Raw genomic sequence first — 7,823 nt, 5'->3', positions numbered from 1 at the left:
CCTTTGAAAATTTCCCACCGCTTGAACTTGATCATGATCCACTGGGGTGTTATTATTCATACAGATAGGGCACTGATCGACAGAATGAGCACCACCACACATTTCACACCTCACTGCCATCTGAACCGCATTAGCAGATACACTGCTATGTTGCAACTGCTTTGTCAAAGAGGCTACTTGCGCTGTTAAAGCAGTGATTACATCCAGCTCATGCACCCCAGCTACCTTTCTAACTCCTGATGATCTTTCCTCAGACCACTGATGGTTGTTTGTAGCCATGTCCTCCAGCAGCTCATAAGCACCAGTTGCGCTCTTGCTCATAAAAGTGCCACCCGCTGCAGCATCAATAATGGTTCTGGTTGTCGGACATAAACCATTGTAGAAATTCTGTACTAGCATCCAATGTTCAATGCCATGATGAGGACATCTTCTCAGGAGTTCCTTAAACTGTTCCCAAGCTTCATACAGTGATTCTCCGTCATTCTGGCAAAAGTTATTTATCTCTCCCCTCAATTTAGCAGCTTTGGACGGAGGGAAGAATTTGGACAAAAATTTCTGAGCTAGATCTTGCCAGGTGACAATAGAATTTGGCTGCAGCGAATTCAGCCAGCTTTCAGCTCTGTCCCTCAGAGAAAATGGGAAAAGCCTAAGCTTGATAGCGTCATCACTCACCCCATTATATCTGAAGGTTCCACGCAACTCCAGAAAATTGGACAAATGGGTGTGAGGATCTTCAGAAGGCAACCCATTGAATTGCACAGAGGACTGCACCATTTGTAGAATAGCAGGCTTGATTTCGAAGTTGTTGGCCTCTACAGCTGGTGGGCGTATACTATTTTGTACTCCCATCAGAGTGGGCAGTACATAATCTCTCAGGCTCCTCTCAGCATTGTTCTGAGCCTGACCCCCTTGTACAACTCTAGGAATTAGAACATTCCTGCCATCCCCTTCATTCTGTGCCATCTTCACAGATTTCTGGGCCTCCCTCTTGTTCTTTCGGAGTTGCTTGCAAGACTTTTCAATCTCAGGATTCAGAGGAACAAGTGTGTCTTTTCCTTTTCTGCCACGCATATACCAAAAGTCACCTGAGATAGACAAATTAAGCAACTAAACAGATTAGAAACAAGATAAATTAAAATCAAATTAGAATAAAAATTAATTAGACTGATATTGATAATTATTTTCAGTCCCCGGCAACGGCGCCAAAAACTTGTTGCGATAATTTTGCTGTGCAAGTGCACACAGTCACAGTTCGTAATAAAATGGTAAAAACCAAGTATCGTCCTCAAGGACTGATTTATCAATTACCAATCAATTTATCCTTTAATTCTATTTGATTAAACAATTTTCAGAGATTTTAAACTAAGAAAAATACTAACGAAGCACAATGAAGAATTAAACAAATTAACAGAGAAAATACAATTAGGACAATTATGATCCTCTATTTTCCACCCTCTTATTTCCTAATGCAAACATCTATATCCCTTTCTCCCTATTCAAGAATAAGTTGTAGAAACAATTCATAATCTGGTCAGGACTTATGAAATTCAATCTAAATGACAACTTCCTATATTTCTATGGTAAGTTGAATCATGTAGAAGGCATTAGCCACGCAACTCAGAAAATAGGCAAATAATCTAGATACTTTCGTTCTAAATTAAATTTGCATCCAAACAATCAAAGCATATCAAATTTCACTTTTCAGATTTCAATTTGATTCATAAAATAGCAATTAGAGGTGATCAATCAATAATCGCACAATTAACATAGATTGCAAGGAATTGAAAGAGGTAAAGAGAACATCAATTTTGCATTAAACCATAACAAGGGTTTCCAAAAGATTCACATAAAAGCCCTAAAATAAAATTTAGCCTAAAATATTCATTCTAGCCATATGATAGATCAATTACAAACATGAAAATTAAAAGAAAAAGATGAAAAACTCAGGGACGAATCCTCCAATATGGTGTTCTTACTCCAGCCGTCGTTCTCCTCTTTTGCCTTGTCTCTGTCGCCTATATGATTCCCAAAAATCCTTACTAAAAGTTCCCTCTGGAAAAGACTGAAATGCCCATAAAAAATAACCAGATATATCAGAAATCGCGAAACCAGCGCTGTAGCGCTACCCTTGTAGCGCTACCCTTGTAGCGCTGTAGCGCTAAACTCAGAGCCAAAATGGGGGAAATCTGGGCACCAGCGCTGTAGCGCTCTTTTGGTAGCGCTGTAGCGCTAAAGTCAGGAACCAACTTCCTGAAAACTGCGTCCAAGTGCTGTAGCGCTGATGTTGTAGCTCTGTAGCGCTAAATTCAGTGCCGAGCCTCTTCAAAATTTCTTCCTAGCGCTACGGCGCTCCCAAGGTGGCGCTGTAGCGCTACTTACAGAACCAACAAAAGTCACAAATCCATCTCGATTTCATTCCATTTTCGCTCCTTTTCAATATTTGCATCACTTAACATTAATCACCCTGAAACAAGAACAAACGGGCATAATTCCGAACTAAAAAAATCCTAACTAATGAAAAATAGCCTAAAAACTAGGACCATAAACGAGCCTAAAACTCGTTTATCACTTATCTCCTCCTCGCAGAGGATATCCTTTATTTTTTATTCTTGAAGGTCAACCCGGACACTAGTATTGGAGGTGATAGTTTTTATTACCTCACTCGGTTCCCCAAATATGCCATCATCATTGACCTCCCAAGCCATCCAAATCATTACAAAAGACCAGTTCTTCATGTTGAACAGGTTCCGGACCTGCGAACACTGCTACTTCAATCGACCTCGTAAATTTCCTTGCTTTTAACCTTGTTTGAATTTTTATGGCTAAGCATTTGCTTATTCTGATTGAGTTATTTCCTTGTGCAGCTATTTACAAAAGGTTCGCAGCTTTTCAGGTTTACTTGGGTTATAGCCAGACCCTTACTTCTGCTCCTCTTGCTGAAAATGAGTATCGAGTATTAGTGAATGATGCCATCATGACGGCATGTGGTTTGATCAAGGAGGGTCAAACCTTGGCTAATAAACCTCAAGGTCCTAAGAGGACTCTAGCCGTTTTTGAGGAGGTCAAGGAAAAAGAAGAAGTCACGCCTTTGGTGCGTAGGAGGAATGTCCAAGGCGACCAAAATAATAACCAAGGTCATGTAGAGTCGGGGACAGCAGCCGGTACCTCTGGCCAAGGTAACCCTTATAGCCAAATTAACCGAGCTGCTGCTAGTTTTGTATTAATCCGACATGATCCGAGGAAGGTCGTGAGGCACCTTGAGTATCCAAACATGGACATCACGCTGCAACAATGTGTTGACCTCCTAGTCCTCTGCCACGATCTTGCCTACCCTAAATATATAGTAGTTGTAGATAACACCTTCCATTTAGGTCCACCATTTTTTAGCAATATGGAATAAACATCCAACATGGGTGTACCTTAGACTGCGGCGCCTTTACCCTAGTCTTTAGGCAAGTCGAATATGAGCCTAGCCCGGATGAAGAGATCGAGCCTAAAAGGGTTCCCGATGTAACTTTGTTAGAGTCTCCCCTCACCCCCAATAATCGAAGAGTTAGAAGTCCCAACTGTTATCTAGCCCGGTCCCCAATCTGGAGCTAATCATTGTAGTTTCCTCCTCTAGTCCTGAGGGTAGGATTCTTATAATTTTTGTTGTTTACATAGTTAGAATTTGTCTAATTCTTTTGATCAATTTGTAGAAGACGATATGAATATGAAAAATGCCCTCACCAGCTCCAACTTGTCGTTAAGAGACAGTGAGTCTCCAAGAAGACAACATATGAGGATGGAGTTTCGATGGGAACTCTAGTGAAGGCCAAGGAGACTGCTTTTTCCCAAGAACAACCTCGATCTTCCATGATAACAACCAAGGAGGCTCCTCCTACAATTCCCCAGGATGCCTCCTCAGTTCCCTAGGTTGTTGATGCAGCTCCTCCCCTTGAAATTTCAGGTCCTCCCATCAGGGTGGAGAAGCACCCAAAGCACTTGTGGGCTCTGATCTAAGGGAACACCAGTCAAGTGGTCGGGCATATCAACCATCTCACTTTGAGGGAGTTGGAGACTATTGAAGGAAATCCCGCCATGACCATCCTCGATTCTGCTCTAGAAATGTCTTTGACTGCGAGTTCTCTCATTGTTCTACAAATTCCCCATATATATAGTTTTTACGATCTAATTCCCTATTTGAATTTCAATGCAGTCCTGTTTCACCCTGAACTGAGCTAAAGAGCGAATTCGCTCTGCCCTCGTTGAGGTGGAATGAGCCGCCCAGGAGCTTAAAGAGGGTAGGGTGAATCTAGAGACCTCTCAGAATAACGAAAAGATTGCCAAGGCACAGGCTCTAAAAGTGATCCAAACCGCGACCAGCTTCAGAATGAGGTTAAGAGGCTCCAACTAAAGTCTAAGAAGAATAATGCCCAGGTCAAGGAACTAAAGGTGAAGATGAAGGGGGTCAACGCCTAGCTGGAGGACGCATTGGAAAAGATTTTTTACCAGGTCTAATGTTTCAACCAAGTCGGGGAATTCTCTTTCCTTGATGCCAAGCTCTGGGGTGTTACCTCGCCATATTCCAGGATCTTTTGGAAAATGAGCCTGCAGAGATGGTTGACACGGCCTCAAGAGCTGGTGGAGATGGCGGGGAAGATGAGGTCTCATCCCAAGAGCAAGTTTTCGGAGCTCAGGGTTGAGAGGCTCTTCTTTGATTGTTTTTATGTTTGTTTTTTTTGAAAGATATCTACTATCCATTACATGTAGGCCTTTCAGGCCAAGACAATTGCCTTATGGCTCAGTTCAAGGTTAATTATCCTCGTTTTTAACTTATATATTTTTTATCCACAATATTTATGCTATCTTTCTTCTATTAAAGATTGTCGTGTTTTTAAACTTTCAAAGTTTTTATACAATTACATAGTTATAGGGATTGCTTTATAGATCGAGGCGTATGCCTGATGGCTAACCAGTGAATTTCAGGTTGCGGACCTGGGTGTTTCTAGGGGCTTAATCGCCTGTTTCCATATACCTGTTAGTATTCAGGCCTTAGACCTGATTTTGTTCCAGGATTCTTTGTAGCTGGTTTAGTTCTAGGATTTTTTCTGTTGCTTTGAATTTTCTTCGCTTAGTTTGTATTCAAAATTACTTTGAAAACTCAAGCTTTAGAAATCTACAAGGTCTCCAAATTTCCAAATTCTAAGTTATACAAATTTTTCTTAAATTTGTAGAATGTTTCAAAGACTGTATTGAGGGTTATATGCCCCCAAACGATTAGAATTGGTAAATATTCTAGATCTCTTTTACACAATGAACTTGTACTAAACAAGATTTAATGAAAAATTCGTGTACCGTGTTTAAACTACACAACAATCTTTTATAAATTCAAAGATAGATTAATAGATATGGCCTTTGTAATTAAGCCTTACAAAAATGATAACATAAATCGAACTTAACAAATAGGCCCTATCACTGATAATATTTCTTTAAATGCAAGGCATTCCAAGTTTGTGGAAGTGCCTTTCCATTTAGCTGAGCTAGTCTGAAAGTTTCTTCTCACAAAATTTCCATAATCTAATATGGTCCTTCCCAGTTCGGTCCTAAAACACCATCTCTAGGGTCTTTGTTGGCTAGGAACACCCTTCAAAGACCAAATCTCCTAGTTTGAGCCTTTGTTCTTTGACTTTTGAATTGAAGTATCGTGTTACCATTTGTCGATAATGGGTGAGCTGTATCTATGATTCCTCTCGCTGTTCTTCAATTAGATCCATGGATGAGTTTAGCAGGTCGTGATTCTGCTCCTGGTCAAAGATTCTTTGCCTATGTGATGTCACCAAGGTCTCAACTGCGAGCATAACTTCACTTCCATAGGTTAGTGAGAATGGAGTATGCCTAGTAGAGGTGCAATGTGAGGTTCTATAAGCCCAAAGTACTTGTGGGAGTTGTTCAGACCATAACCCTTTAACATCCTCCAATCATTTTTTAGATTGGTCTTGAGAGTTTTGTTCACTGCCTCCACTTATCCATTAGTCTAAGGATATGCTACTCACAAGAAGCTATTGATTACGCCAAACTTTTGACAAAAGTTCATGAACAGATCACTATCAAATTGAGTTCCATTTTTGGACACAATCTTCTTCGGGAGTCCAAAACTACATGTTAAATTTTTTATCATGAAGTCTAGCACTCTCTTTGAGGTTATGATCGCCAGTTGTTTGGCCTCAACCCACTTTGTAAAATATTCGATTGCAACCACCACATAGCAAACTCCCCCTTTTCCAGTTGGCAATGAACCAATTAAGTCTATCCCCTAAATGGAAAACGACCAGGGCGAGGAGATCATAGTCAAATCTATAGGTGCGCCTCGAGCAATCGTGGAAAACGTTGGCATTTGTCGCATTTTTGAACATACGACGTTGAGTCCTTCTTTAGTGTAGGCCAAAAATAACCCTGCTTCAATACCTTCAAGGCCAAGCTTTGCTCCCCAGCGTGGTCCTCATAAAATCCTTCATGGATTTCTTTGAGGATATCTGGGATTTTTTGGGCAAAACACATATAAGGAGAGGCATGGAATGACCTCTTCTGTAAAGAACTCCCTAGAATAGAACATACCTCGAGACCTAGTATAAAAATTTCCGCGCATCATTGTGATCCTCAGGAAATTTTCCAGTGGTGAGGTATTCCATGATTGAGTTCATCCTGGTCGAGACTTCACAGATCATCTCAATTTTTCTTGACTGTTCCTCTATGCTGGGCTTGTCTAGAAATTAAACTGGGATTACATTCAATGCGTTTGCCTCTTTAGTGGTGGCAAGTCGGAAGAGAGCATTTGCATTTGTATTCTGACAGTTAGCATTGTTACTTTAGCTAGATAATCTGCCATCTTGATTCCACGAGCTTGGTATTGGCCTAACACCTGGTTCACCACAAGCTAAGAATCGCTAAAGCACTTGATAGCCTTTGCTTTTAGCTCTTTGGCGACACGAATTTCAGCTAGCAAAGTCTCCTACTTAGCCTCATTATTGGATGCGTCAAACCCAAATATGAGAGTCGTATGAAACGATGGCCTTCGGGAGTGATCAAGATTGTTCAAGCTCAAGACCCGTGCTTGTTTGATGATCCATTAGCGAAGAGTTTCCACAATTCTTGAACTAGTTCTCTCATAGGCTTGTCTTGGAAACTCGTACACTCGGCCACGTAATCAGTGAGAACCTAACCCTTTATAGCTATTCGTGGTTTATATAAAATTTCGAACTGAATGAGTTCGATGCCCCACTTTAACAAATGTCCTGATGCTTCAGGATTTTACAAGACCTGCCTTACGGTTAAGACTTGTATGGAGTGGGGCTGGAAATACGACCTAAGCTTTCTCAAGGCCAAAACTAGATAGAACGCGAGCTTCTCGATCAAGGGATATCAGGATTCAGCTCCCAAAAGTCTTTTGATTATAAAGTATTCTAGTTTCTGTACCCGATTCCCCCTCCCCTGAACTAATACAACGCTAACCACATTCTCAGTTATTTCCAGGTAGAGGTGTAAGTTTTCCCCAGCAACAGGTTTTGACAGGATGGGGGGTTCAGCTAGATGCCTTTTTAAATCTTGAAATTTATGTTTGCATTCTTCTGTCCATTCAAATTGTTTATTTCCCTTGAGAAAATTGTAGAAGGGGAGGCACTTATCAATGGACTTTGACACGAATGAGTTAAGGGCTATGACTTCCCCATTTATGCTCTGAACTTCCTTTCGTGATTTGGGAGATGGCATCTCTAACAATGATATGATTTTCTTAGGATTAGCTTCAATCCCCCTCGAGTTGACAGTGAAGCCTAAAAACGTCC

General features: G+C 40.9%; 1 non-coding gene across 1 annotated transcript; it reads left to right on the top strand.

Moving 5' to 3' along the window:
- Window positions 1–409: 409 nt before the first annotated feature.
- Window positions 410–516, top strand: LOC133820736 (small nucleolar RNA R71). The gene has a single exon (XR_009887137.1). It is a non-coding gene; the product is annotated as a small nucleolar RNA R71 (small nucleolar RNA).
- Window positions 517–7,823: the final 7,307 nt, after the last annotated feature.

This window comes from Humulus lupulus, chromosome 2 (genome assembly GCF_963169125.1).
Source record: "Humulus lupulus chromosome 2, drHumLupu1.1, whole genome shotgun sequence".
Lineage (NCBI taxonomy): Eukaryota > Viridiplantae > Streptophyta > Magnoliopsida > Rosales > Cannabaceae > Humulus > Humulus lupulus.
Note: the sequence above shows the minus strand (reverse complement) of the source record. Positions and strands in the feature narration are given on the sequence as shown.